Source organism: Nerophis ophidion, linkage group LG01, assembly GCF_033978795.1.
Source record: "Nerophis ophidion isolate RoL-2023_Sa linkage group LG01, RoL_Noph_v1.0, whole genome shotgun sequence".
NCBI classification, from domain to species: domain Eukaryota; kingdom Metazoa; phylum Chordata; class Actinopteri; order Syngnathiformes; family Syngnathidae; genus Nerophis; species Nerophis ophidion.
The window spans coordinates 54,938,954-54,953,058 of NC_084611.1; the positions used below are offsets into that span (position 1 = coordinate 54,938,954).

Genomic DNA, 14,105 nt, shown 5'->3' on the forward strand with positions numbered 1-14,105 from the left:
GAAAACGAATGATGAAATAAATTTAAAAAAAACATTAAAAAATCCACATGGATGCATACAATTTACAAAGAAAAAACACACTGTCAAGAAAACCGTAAATTGAAAATTAAATAAATTATGTAAAAGTAATTGGAACAAAATCGTTTTACTCGCCTTTCCACAAGTGGTCTTCAATTCAGTACATTTCCTAGTCCTGCTGTAGTCATGAAAATGTGTAACCTTTACTTCCCTCTTTTTCTGAATATAAACACATTCTGAACCGTACATTTTTACTAATTTCATGAATTGTTGATGTAAAATGAGTGCAAACGCACGGTATCCAATTAGTTGTCTTTAAGAGCTGGATCGTTCACAAATACAATATTTTATTTCTTTAATTTTAGAAATCTGTTTGAAATGGGTCATATTCCATGTAAAACACTTCCTTGTGGTCTACATAACATGCAATGGTGGTTCTTTGGTCAACATTTAGCATAATTCCTCCTCCTTCCTCTCGGCCGGGGGTCAGCAACCAGCGGCTCTTTACCTCCTACCAAGTGGCTTCCTGTAGATTTTTCAAAAAATGCATACAAATGTTTGTTTTAATATGGTTTCTTTAGAAGGTCAAACATGACACAAACCTTCCTAACTGTTAGAAACCCCACAGTTTATTTGAAACATGCTTCACTGATTAAAAGCATTTGGCCAGCGCCGTTTTTTTCCTAAATTCAGCGGTCTTTGAACTCGTTGTAGTTTGATTACAAGTACAACTTTCTACGACACTGCCACACAAAGACGTGTTTAATGCCATTCCTTCTTTGTCTCAATTTGTCCACCAACATTTTTATGCTGTGTATGAATGCTTAAAGGTGAGTGTGGAGGGGGGCAGGCCCAGGACTGGCCTCGAAGACAGCGACGGGTGAGTAGATGGCCCAGGTGGGCATTGTTATCTAATCACCTGTCGCCTTTATTAGCAGCAGCCGGGTCGAGACACGCGGTTTGTGTTGGAATGGGAGCCAGAGAGAAAGAGAGACACACAAACTGAGAAAAATACATTTTGCTGGAAAGCAAAAGCCTCTCGGCATTGATGGAAATAAAACCGTGTTATACCTTGGATTCCGGGCTCTCCTGGTAGCGTGTGGTTGTCCGAAGAACCCACTAGAGGGCAACATCTACAGTGAGCTGTTGAAGTTATTGACTTGTATGGAGTGCTAATCAGGCATATTTGGTGACTGCATGATTGCAAGCAAATTAATGCTAACATGCTATTTAGACTAGCTGCTTGTACATATTGCATCTTTATACCAGGTTTGTAGGTATATTTGAGCTCATTTATTTTCCTTTACTCATGTCCTCGGTGTATTTGACGTATATTTGCATGTCTCATGACACATTATCTGTATGTAATATTGGCTGTATTTCTGATAGTTGTTTGTGTGCCATGTTGTTCCAGACCACAGCAAACGTTACCCATTATATTAAATCCATTAGAAGAAGACAGCATGCTGTTTCCTTTAACTTGGACACATACATCTATACCTTTGGACATTCTATGCCAGGAGTTATCTCACCATCTGAGAAGCCTCTGTTTTACTAATGTTTTCCAATTGTGTAAAAATGTGTTGAATACAGTCAACATTTCTGTCAATGAAGATTTGCATCAGCCTGTGACACACAGTCATTTTGATAGTAGGCTATTATAGACACTTATGTTATGTGTTGCCTTCATTACAACACTTTTATAACTCTTTTATTTGTTGGAAGCTCCATACAGATTTTATTTTGTATTTTTGGTCCAATGAGGCTCTTTCAACAATTTGGGTTGCCGACCCTTGGTCTAGGGCAGGGGTGTCCAAACTTTTTCCACTTAGGGCCGTACACTGAAAAATCAAAGCAAGCGGGAGCCATTTATTTTAAAAACCAATACAATATATGAGTAAAAAAAAATACATTTAGGCCTCCACTCAGGCTTGATCCCGGGGACCCCAAAGGGTTTTGGTAAAAATAAAATGTTAAAAATGTGTCATTATTCATTATTATTATTTGTATTATTATTCAAGTTTTAAAGGGGAACATTATCACAATTTCTGAAGGGTTAAAACCAATAAAAATCAGTTCTCAGGGGCTTATTTTATTTTTCAAAGTTTTTCTCAAAATTTTACCCATCACGCAATATCCCGAAAAACGGCTTCAAAGTGCCTGATTTACACAATCGCTATATCCACCCGTCTATTGTCCTGTGACGTCACTGCGTGAAGCCACCAGAAACAAACATGGTGGATAGTACAGAAAGGTATATCAATCAATCAATCAATTTTTACTTATATAGCCCTAAATCACTAGTGTCTCAAAGGGCTGCACAAACCGCAACATAAACCACTACGACATCCTCGGTAGGCCCACATAAGGGCAAGGAAAACTCTCACCCAGTGGGAGGTCGGTGACAATGATGACCCAATGATGACTATGAGAACCTTGGAGAGGACGAAAGCAATGTATAGCATAGTATTGCAAAGTAGCTCAGATTCAGACTTGGATTTCAGCGGCGCAAGCGATTCAACAGATTACGCATGAATTGAAACGGATGATTGGAGTGTGTAGGCAGGTACCGAAAACGAAATTAAAGAAGAAACAGAAGCTTTTGAACCATATCACAAAAGACAGCGGCACGGGAGGAAGCACGGACGAATTCGGTGATCGCCTTCTAACCAATGATTGGTATGTGTTTGTTTGGCATTAAATGTGGATGGAGGGAAAGGCTGGATGCAAATATAGCTACAAATGAGGCATAATGATGCAATATGTAAATACAGCTAGCCTAAATAGCATGTTAGCATTGATTAGCTTGCAGTCATGCCGTGACCAAATATGTCTGATTAGCACTCCACATAAGTCAATAACATCAACAAAACTCACCTTTGTGATTTCGTTGACTTTATGGATGGAAATGCATCTGCTTTGAGTGTCGCAAGATATCCACACATTCTTGCCATCTCTGTCGTAGCAAAGCTGTCGTCGGTACAGTGTGCAGAACAAACAAGGGACTTTCGTATCTTCTGACCACTGTTGCAACTTGAATCCGTCCCTGATCGTCTTGTTACACCCTCCGAATACACACCGACGAGGCATGATGTCTCCAAAATACGGGAAAACAATCGAAAAAAAACAGAAAATAACAGAGCTTATTTGACTTGGTGTGTGTAATGTGTTTGAGAAAATGGCGTGTCACTTCACGATGTGACGTCACGGGTGAAAGGTCATTGCTCCGACAGGCTTTTAAATCGCCAAATTCACTCTTTTAGAGTTCGGAAATCGGTTAAAAAAATATATGGTCTTTTTTCTGCAACATCAAGGTATATATTGACGCTTACATAGGTCTGGTGATAATGTTGCACTTTAAATCTCTACATCAACATTAAGTCTATTTTTCAATATGACGTTATTATAGATTTAAGTTGTATGCTCTTTTTGTCAAAGAAAACCATGTTTTTTTAATGGAAAAAACAAAATGCAATATTTTCACCCGATAAAATTTCAAAGTAGAATGTTTGAGGTTATATCATAATTGGAGCTGTAAAAAGGTCAACAACTCATAACACCATTGATTTTAATTCACTGTTATTTTTTGTGCAATGACACTTAAAAACAAAACACACTCATCCAAAAGGGTCCTACTCATTAGTGTTAAAAAAATAGATACTATTTTTTTTTTTACTGTTTACTTTTAACACTAAGGTCTCGGGATCAACTTCAGATCTATTCGTCAATTATACGTTTTTTTGTAGTTTATGTTTTTAAAAAAAAAAAAAAAAAAAACCCAGCTCAGATCGCCTTTAGAATACAGAATGGTAAAATGTTTTTTATTAATACACATAATACCCTGTACTTTGTGTGTGTGGTCCAATCCAACCGTGTTCGCTTGATATCTCTGTTCCATAGAAAAGCTTGACTGTCATCTTTCGGGAATGTAAACAATGAAACACCGGCTGTGTTTGTGTTGCTAAAGCCGGCCGCAATACACCGCTTCCCACCTACAGCTTTCTTCTTTGATGTCTTTATTGTTCATTGAACAAATTGCAAAAGATTCAGCAACACAAAAGTCCATAATACTGTGGAATTTTGCGATGAAAACAGACGACTTAATAGTTGGGAACGATGCTGTAACAAAATGTCCTCTACAATCCGTGACATCACGCGCACGCGTCATCATACCGAGACGTTTCAGCAGGATATTTCGGCGCGAAATGTAAAATTGCAATTTAGTAAATTAACAAGGCCGTATTGGTATGTGTTGCAATGTTAATATTTCATCATTGATATATAAACTATCAGACTGCGTGGTCGGTAGTAGTGGGTTTCAGTAGGCCTTTAAACATCTTCGCCTCATCTCCAATGGTTTGGTCTGACATCACATGGACAAAGATAAGACCTTCTGGAGGAAGGAATAAACAAAAATTGAGCTGTTTGGCCACAATACCAAGAAATATGTTTGGAGGAGAACAGGTGAGGCCTTTAATCCCAGGAACACCATTCGTGCCGTCAAGCATGGTGATGGTAGTATTATGTTTTGGGCCTGTTTTGCCGCCAATGGAACTGGTGCTTTACAGAGAGTAAATGGGACAGTCAAAAAGTAGGATTACCTCCAAATTCTTCATTACAAGCTAAAATCATCAGGCCAGAGGTTGGGTCTTGGGCGCATTTGGGTGTTCCAACAGGACAATGACCCCAAACACATGTCAAAAGTGGGAAAGGAATGGCTAAATCAGGCTAGAATTAAGGTTTTAGAAAGGCCTTCCCAAAGTCCTGACTTAAATGTGTGGACAATGCTGAAGAAACAGGTCCATGTCAGAAAACCAACACATTTAGTAGAACCGCACCAATTTTGTAAAGAGGAGTGGTCAAAAATTAAACCAGAAGCTTGCCAAAAGGGGTTTGGGGGATTAGGGGGTGTTAGAGCCTATCTCAGCTGAATTCGGGCATTAGGTACACCCTGGACAAGTTTTCACCTCATATGTTAATTAATTTAATTTGGGATTGCAATGTGGGGAAAATCTGCTGCTCAAATTTAGAGAGGGTAAAAAAAAAAAGGCTAGCAAACTACCAGATGTACACTATATTGCCAAAAGTATTTGGCCACCCATTCAGAATCAGGTGTCCTAATCACTTGGCCCAGCCACAGGTGTATAATATCAAGCACTTAGGCATGGAAACTGTTTCTACAAACATTTGTGAAAGAATGGGTCACGATGTCTCCTGTGCAACAAATCGAGTCGTGAAATTTCTTCGCTCCTAAATATTCCAAAGTCAACTGTCGGCTTTATTATAAGAAAATAGAATAATTTGGGAACAACAGCAACTCAGTCACCAAGCCTTAGGACACGTAAACTGACAGAGAGGTGTCAGTGGATGCTGAAGCGCATAGTGCAAAGAGGTCACCGACTTTCTGCGCAGTCAGTTGCTCCAGAACTCCAAACTTTATGTGACCTTCCACTTAGCCCACGTACAGTACGCAGAGAGCTTCAGGGAACGGGTTTCCATGGCCGGGCAGCTGCATCTAAGCCATACATCACCAAGTCCAATGCAAAGTGTTGGATGCAGTGGTGTAAAGCACGTCGCCACTGGACTCTAGAGCACTGGAGACGCCTTCTCTGGAGTGATGAATCACGCTTTTCCATCTGGCAATCTGATTAACGAGTCTGAGTTTGGAGGTTGCCAGGAGAACGGTACATTTTGGATTGCATTGTGCCAAATGTGACATTTGGTGGAGGAGGAATTACAGAGTGATTTTGTTTTCTGAAGTTGGGCTTGGCCTCTGAATTCCAGTGAAAGGAAGTTTGAATGCTCCAGTATACCAAAACACTTTGGACAATTCCATGCTCCCAAACCTTGCAGGAACAGTTTGGAGCGGGCCCGTTCCTCTTCCAACATGACTGTGCACCAGTGCACAAAGCAAGGTCCATAAAGACATGGATGACATAGTCTGGTGTGGATGAACTTGACTGGCTTGCACAGAGTCCTGACCTGAACCCGATAGAACACCTTTGAGATGAATTAGAACAGAGACTGAGAGCCAGGCCTTCTCGACCAACATCAGTGTGTGACCTCACCAATGCGGTTTTGGAAGAATGGTGGAACATACCTATAAACACACTGCGCAACCTTGTTGACAGCCTTCCCAGAAGAGTTGAAGGTGTAATAGCTGCAAAAGGTGGACCCACATCATATTGAAGCCTATGGGTTAGGAATGGGATGGCACTTCAAGTTCATATGTGAGTCAAGGAAAGTTGGCCAAATACTTTTGGCAATATAGTCTCTTTTCAAGACTCCTCACATCCCAGCGAGTATACCTCCTCTCCCTGTCTCCACCATGTCGTAGAGGAAACTCAGCCGAGCGCAATTTGTGAGTATAAGTGAGAAAGGGAATTTGTAGAATGGCTCGCTAACATCAGAAACGGCTACAAAGGCAAAATGAGGACAATACAGATGATTCAGATGACAATCCAAGCAACATATTTTCTCAATTACATATTTATAAAGTAGGAAAAGGCACATATCAACTTATAAATACAAACCCCGTTTCCATATGATTTGGGAAATTGTCTTAGATGTAAATATAAATTGAAAACAATGATTTGCAAATCATTTTCAACCCATATTCAGTTGAATATGCTACAACGACAACAAATTTGATGTTCAAACTGATAAACATTTTTTTGTTGTTGCAAATAATCATTAACTTTAGAATTTGATACCAGCAACACGTGACAAAGAGGTTGGGAAAGGTGGCAATAAACACTGATAAAGTTCAGGAATGCTCATCAAACACTTTTTTGGAACATACCACTGGTGTGCAGGCTAATTGGAAACAGGTGGGTGCCATGAATGGGTATAAAAACAGCTTCCCAAAAAATACTTAGTCTTTAACAAGAAAGGATGGGGCGAGGTACACCCCTTTGTCCACAACTGCTTGAGCAAATAGTCAAAAAGTTTAAGAACAACGTTTCTCAAAGTGCAATTGCAAGAAATTTAGGGATTTCAACATCTACGGTCCATAATATCATCAAAAGGTTCAGAAAATCTGGAGAAATCACTCTATGTTAGCGGCATGGCTGGAAACCAACATTGAATGACCGTGACCTTCGATCCCTCAGACAGCACTGTATCAAAAACCGACATCAATCTTTAAAGGATATCACCACATGGGCTGAGGAGCACTTCAGAAAACCACTGTCACTAAATGAAGTTTGTCGCTACATCTGTAAGTGCAAGTTAAAGCTCTACTATGCAAAGCGAAAGCCATTCATCAACAACATCCAGAAACGCCGCCGGCTTCTCTGGGCCCGAGATCATCTAAGATGGACTGATGCAAAGTGGAAAAGTGTTCTGTGGTCTGACGAGTCCACATTTCAAATTGTTTTGGGAAATATTTGACATTGTGTTATCCAGACCAAAGTGGAAGTGAACCATCCAGACTGTTATCGACACAAAAAAAATGTGTGGCGCATTATGATGCGTAAAATACGACAGCGGAGACCCCTGACTGTTGAACGACTGAGGCTCTACATGGGAATGGGAAATAATTCCACTTTCAAAGCATCAACAATTAGTTTCCTCAGTTCCCAAACGTTTATTGAGTGTTGTTAAAACAAAAGGTGATGTAACACAGTGGTGAACATGCCCTTTCCCAACTACTTTGGCACATGTTGCAGCCATGAATTTCTAAGATAATTATTATTTGCAAAAAAAATAATGTTTATGAGTTTGAACATCAAATATGTTGTCTTTGTAGCGCATTCAACTGAATATGGGTTGAAAAGGATTTGCAAATCATTGTATTCCGTTTATATTTACATCTAACACAATTTCCCAACTCATATGGAAACGGGGTTTGTACCAAATAAAGCATGCAGGTTATCTGAGGTGTATTCACATCTTGCTGAGATTGGACTATCGCCTTTATTTATTTGACAAACTCCTTTATTTGTTCGACAAACTCACGTTTGATTGCACTGGCAATTAAAAACAAGCTGCAGTGAAGTTCAATGTGCAGTGGATGACGAGCTAATTACTGAGGACAACTGGCCTGCGAAATCACATTAGTGATAATTCTCCCAGGGGACACTTATTCAGCAAATACAACGATAGTAAAACATACAAGAGGAAAGCCAGAGGGTAGAGTAAGAGCAAAGAAAAACCCACATGGTACATACATATATAAATACAAACCATTTCCTCTCAAAAACCCCAATTAAAACCAAGATTAAAACCAAGATTTGAGGGCTCAGGTCATCTCTGCAAATTGGTTTGCACCAAGTCATTAAAGGTTTCTCACTCTAGGGAGGAAAAACAGGCCAACCGGAGGTTGATCTTCTGGGATAAGTGGAAGACATCTCACTGATTTCCACGTACTATAAGACGGGCCTTTCGGACAAATCTTAAGTTGTCATTTTCCTTGTGATCTGCGTGAGAGAAAACAGAACATGAGCGTGTTTTAATCATTCAAAAAGTTGCATTTTCCTGTTGACACGACAATCACTGTACTGACTGGTGTCCTCAATCATAGGAATGTTCTGATGTTCCGAGTGCTTCCACATACAACAAGTAATGAACACAGGAACAAACAACTGCAAAGAAAACGGTTTTAAATAATTTAAGCATCAAATTGTGGATCCCTTTTAAAAAAAATGTTTATAATGCGAGTAGAATCTTTAGGGTAAATAAGACTAGATTATTTTATCAATTAAAATACATGTTTTATGCTGCAACCTGTTAGACAATGACATTAACGATTTATTAGGTTGAGATACACGATATTGCCAAAAGTATTTGGCCACCTGCCTTGACTCACATATGAACTTGAAGTGCCATCTCAATCCTAACCCACAGGGTTCAATATGATGTGAGTCCACCTTTTGCAGCTATTACAACTTCAACTCTTCTGGGAAGGCTGTCCACAAGGTTGGGGAGTGTGTTTATAGGAATTTTGCACCATTATTCCAAAAGCGCATTGGTGAGGTCACACACTTATTTTGGTCGCGAAGGCTCTGTTCTAATTTATTCCAAAGGTGTTCTTTTGGATTGAGGTCAGGACTCTGTGCAGGCCAGTCAAGTTCATCCACACCAGACTTTGTCATTCATATGGGCCTTGTCGTGTAGGAAGAGGTAAGGGCCCGCTCCAAACTGTTCCTACAAGGTTGGGAGCATGGAACTGTCCAAAATGTTTTGGTATCTGGAGCATTCAAAGTTCCTTTCACTGGAACTAAGGGGCCAAGCTCCACTCCACAGACAACCATAATTTGTCAAGTGTGGGGCAAAAGTGTTGCTATAAAAAGTAGAAGCGCTATAAATGTAGCATCATTTGAAAAGTCACCCGCTAGAGAATGAAGAGTGTTTGAAACTCTGCATGTCCACATCTATGGCCGGTGCCACACCAACAAAATGCCGAAGAAACCATTTACAGCACCGTATGAAAAAAATTGTCAACAACAGAAGGAGATAACGTCTGCAGGAACCTACCACATAGCGAAGGACATACACTATTTGATTTCCTATTATACAGCTCATTTTTATTTGACACTTATTGAAATACCTTGTGTGACATCATGCACAAAAGTGCACTTTTTTTTTTAAACTTTTGTGGTGGCTTTCTGTACAAAAAGTGCACTTTAATTTGGTGTTGTTTTGATATGTCATCTTAGTGATATAATGCACAAACGTGCACTGATAGCTTGTTTTAAAATGTCTCTAACAATTTTTCACTTTCTGTTTTGAAATGACATTAATGTAGAATTGTCATACTGTTGTGATGATATGCATTCAGGGCTAAGGCAAAATATCGAGATATATATTGTGTATCGTGACATTGCCTAAAAATAGAAATATTTAAAAAAAGGCCATATCGTCCAGCCCTAATTCACATATGTAAATGTTAGTGCACATCCATGTGACGTTAAATTTACCAATGTGTCAGTATACAGTACTCAATGTTATAATCTGTTTATTTGTATTTTAAACCATAGATTCGGCTAATCGTTGACGATGGGCAAAACCAAATGATTCAGATTTGACTTTGAAAATCCTTAGCCCAAGATCAGCCCTATTATTTAGCATTTTTTGTGTGCAAAACTATAATTGTTTCCTGTAAAAGAAAAATATGTGTTTTTAATTTACATTTGTGGGTGTCTGGAACAGATTAAATGGATTTACAGTAGTTTGTTTCCGATAGGAAAAGTTGTTTCGGATATCATACGATTCGGTTTTCAACTGCCCCTTTGGAACGGATTTCTAACAAAGACCCAGGTACCACTGAATATGAATACTTTCTCTCCAAATTAATAAACTGGAGGCAAGAATACATAAAGGAAACAGCGTTTCTACACCAGCAAATCTAAATTAATGCTTTAACGCGGCTTTTAATGTCACTTCAAAAAAATGTAACTATTATATGAAGACACAAGCTTACAAATGTCTTCATAGACACAATTGCAAGATTTGACAAAGATAATATTGAATAGTTGAAAAGTTTACATTAACAGTTACTATCAAGTGAATTAGAATTGGCTCACAAGACCGACCGTTTTGTCTGATAATTTATTTGTATTTATTTATTTTTCTATAGTGGTAGCAGCAGCTGACAGCTCTAGCTGTGCCAGCAGAATTGGACATTGTTGACATTTGACATTGTTAACTGCTGCCTGCCTTCAATGGCCGACTTGTGATTAGCTAAAAGCACGTGTGATTTCACCGCATTGATGCCCATTGAGCAGACTTTGGAGCTTTTTTGCACATGAGCTTTTTTGCACATGCTGCTGAATGCCTCTTTCGGTTTATCATCGACAAACTTTAACCAGGTTTTAAAAACGTTAGCCAGCCAGCAACTTTTGCTGAAATTTGCATTTTCCCACCATGGACTCATTTTCTCGCTTTCACCACAGCATCAGCATGTTCACAGAATGTAGAAAAAATATTAAAGGGGAACTGAACTTTTTTTTGTTTTGTTTTCCCTATCATTGACAATCCTTATGTAAGAAAAGTAGACATATGTTTTTCCTTTTTTATGCATTCTAAGTTGTAAATAAACAATAGCAAAATCACAACTATTCTATCAATGGCAGTGCCTCCTATTGAGAGTTAGTGCTGCAACGGTTTCTAGGTATTTGTTCTGTTGTGTTCATGTTGTGCTAGGGTGCGGATGTTCTCCCAAAATGGGTTTGTCATTCTTGTTTGGTGTGGGTTCACAGTGTGGCGCATATTTGTAACAGTGTTACAGTTGTTTATACGGCCACCCTCAGTGTGACCTGTATGGCTGTTCACCAAGTATGCATTGCATTCACTTATGTTTGTGAAAAGCCGTAGATATCATGTGATTGGGCCAGCACGCAAAGGCAGTGCCTTTAAGGTTTATTGGCGCTCTGTACTTCTCTGTATGTCCGTAGTCCGTGACCCATCACCCAGGATCACCCCCTGGGAGGTGAGGGGAGCAGTGAGCAGTAGCGGTGGCTGTTCCCTGGAATACTTTTTGGTGATTTAACTCCCAATTCCAACCCTTGATGCTGAGTGTAGCAAATGGGTCCCATTTTGTATAATCTTTGGTATGACTGGGCCGGGGTTTGAACTCACAACCTACCGATCTCAGGGCGGACACTCTAAGCCTTAGGCCACTGAGTAGGTGTGGGCGTGGCATGGCAATGAAAGTTTGGTCTAATGGCTCGACACAAAACCTTCAAATCTTATACAAACCCTGTTTCCATATGAGTTGGGAAATTGTGTTATATGTATACATAAACAGAATACAATGATCTGCAAATCCTTTTCAACCCATATTCAATCAATCAATCAATGTTTATTTATATAGACCTAAATCACAAATGTCTCAAAGGACTGTACAAACCATAACGACTACGAGATCCTCGGAAGAACCCACTACAAAGACAACATATTTGAAGTTAAAACTGATAAACATTTTTTTTTTTTGCAAATAATCATTACCTTTAGAATTTGATGCCAGCAACACGTGACAAAAAAGTTTGGAAAGGTGGCAGGAAATACTGATAAAGTTGAGGAATGCTCATTAAACACTTATTTGGAAAATCAAACAAGTGTGCAGGCTAATTGGGAACAGGTGGGTGCCATGATTGGGTATAAAAGCGGCTTCCATGAAATGCTAAGTAATTCACAAACAAGGATGGGGCGAGGGTATCCAATTTGTAAGCAAATTGTCGAACAGTTTTAGAACAACATTTCTCAACGAGCTATTGCAAGGAATTTAGGGATTTTACCATCTACGGTCCATAAAATCATCAAAAGGTTCAGAGAATCTAGAGAAATCACTGCACGTAAGCGATACTATTACGAACCTTTGATCCCTCAGGCAATCTGCATCTAAAACCGACATCAGTGTGTAAAGGATATCACCACATGGGCTCAGGAGCACTTCAGAAAACCACTGTCAGTAACTACAGTTGGTCGCTACATCTGTAAGTGCAAGTTAAAACTCTACTATGCAAAGCGAAAGACATTTATCAACAACACCTAGGAATGCCGCCGGCTTCGCTGGGCCCGGGCTCATCTAAGATGGACTGATGCAAAGAGGTAAAGTGTTCTGTGGTCGGACGAGTTCACATTTCAAATTATATTTGGAAACTGTGGACGTGGTGTCCTCCGGAACAAAGAGGAAAATAACCATCCGGATTGTTATAGGCGCAAAGTTCATAAGCCAGCATCTGTGATGGTATGGGGGTGTATTAGTGCCCATCTTAAACATCTGTGAAGGCACCATTATTGCTGAATGGTCCATACAGGTTTTGGAGCAACATATGTTGTCATCCAAGCGACGTTATCATGGATGCCCCTGCTTATTTCAGCAAAACAATGCCAAGCCACGTGTTACAACAGCGTGGCTTCGTAGTAAAAGTGTGTGGGTACTTTCCTGGCCAGCCTGCAGTCCAGACATGTCTCCCATTGAAAAGGTGTGGCACATTATGTCCTCCAGAACAAAGAGGAGAATAACCATCCGGATTGTTATAGGCGCAAGGTTCAAAAGCCAGCATCTGTGATGGTATGGGCGTGTATTAGTGCCCATCTTACACATCTGTGAAGGCACCATTATTGCTGATTGGTCCATACAGGTTTTGGAGCAACATATGTTGGCATCCAAGCAACGTTATCATGGACGCCCCTGCTTATTTCAGCAAAACAATGCCAAGCCACGTGTTACAACAGCGTGGCTTCGTAGTAAAAGTGTGCGGGTACTTTCCTGGCCCGTCTGCAGTCCAGACATGTCTACCATTGAAAATGTGTGGCGCATTATGAAGCGTAAAATACGACAGCGGAGGCCCTGGACTGTTGAACAACTGAAGCTCTACATAAAACAAGAATGGGAAAGAATTCCACTTTCAAAGCTTCAAAAATTAGTTTCCTCAGTTCCCAAATGTTTATTGAGTGTTGTTAAAAGAAAATGTGATGTAACACAGTGGTGAACATGCCCTTTCCCAACTACTTTGGCATGTGTTGCAGCCATGAAATTCCAAGTTAATTATTATTTGCAAAAAAAAAAAAAGTTTATGAGTTTGAACATCAAATATCTTGTCTTTGTAGTGCATTCAACTGAATATGGGTTGAAAATGATTTGCAAATCATTGTATTACATTTATATTTACATTTAACACAATTTCCCAACTCATATGGAAACGGGGTTTGTATTTCGGCTCCACAAATTCTATTCATTTCTTTTTATTATGATCAGTATTGTTTCAAATGATGATGACACCCTGAAGTGCCGAATGGGTCAGTACCTATTGGTACCCATTCGTGGTTGGGCGAAGCCTCGCAGAAAAAACTGCTCCTCACAACGTGGCGCAGTGTGAGAGTGGCCGTGCGCAGCCCGAGGGTCCCTGGTTCAAATCCCACCTAGTACCAACTTCGTCACATCCGTTGTGTCCCGAGCAAGACACTTCACCCTTGCTCCTGATGGGTGCCGGTTGGCGCCTTGCATGGCAGCTCCCTCCATCAGTGTGTGAATGTGTAAATGTGGAAGTAGTGTCAAAGCGCTTTGAGTACCTTGAAGGTAGAAAAGCGCTATACAAGTACAACCCATTATTTATTTATTTAAACTGTCCTTATTTCAC

The 14,105-nt window shown here is 39.8% G+C and overlaps 1 protein-coding gene across 5 annotated transcripts in view; it reads right to left on the bottom strand.

The window, feature by feature from the left end:
- Window positions 1–345: 345 nt before the first annotated feature.
- The window catches only part of dtd1 (D-aminoacyl-tRNA deacylase 1), a 52,033-nt gene continuing 38,273 nt past the window's right edge, over window positions 346–14,105 (bottom strand). For 3 of the 5 annotated variants that reach the window (XM_061907697.1, XM_061907660.1, XM_061907715.1), the window contains exon 6: window positions 7,905–8,438. The gene's annotated coding sequence lies outside the window, so the exon portion shown is untranslated. Of the gene's footprint in view, window positions 545–7,904; window positions 8,439–14,105 lie in introns of those variants that run through there. The other 2 variants (XM_061907706.1, XM_061907675.1) reach the window with 1 other exon arrangement.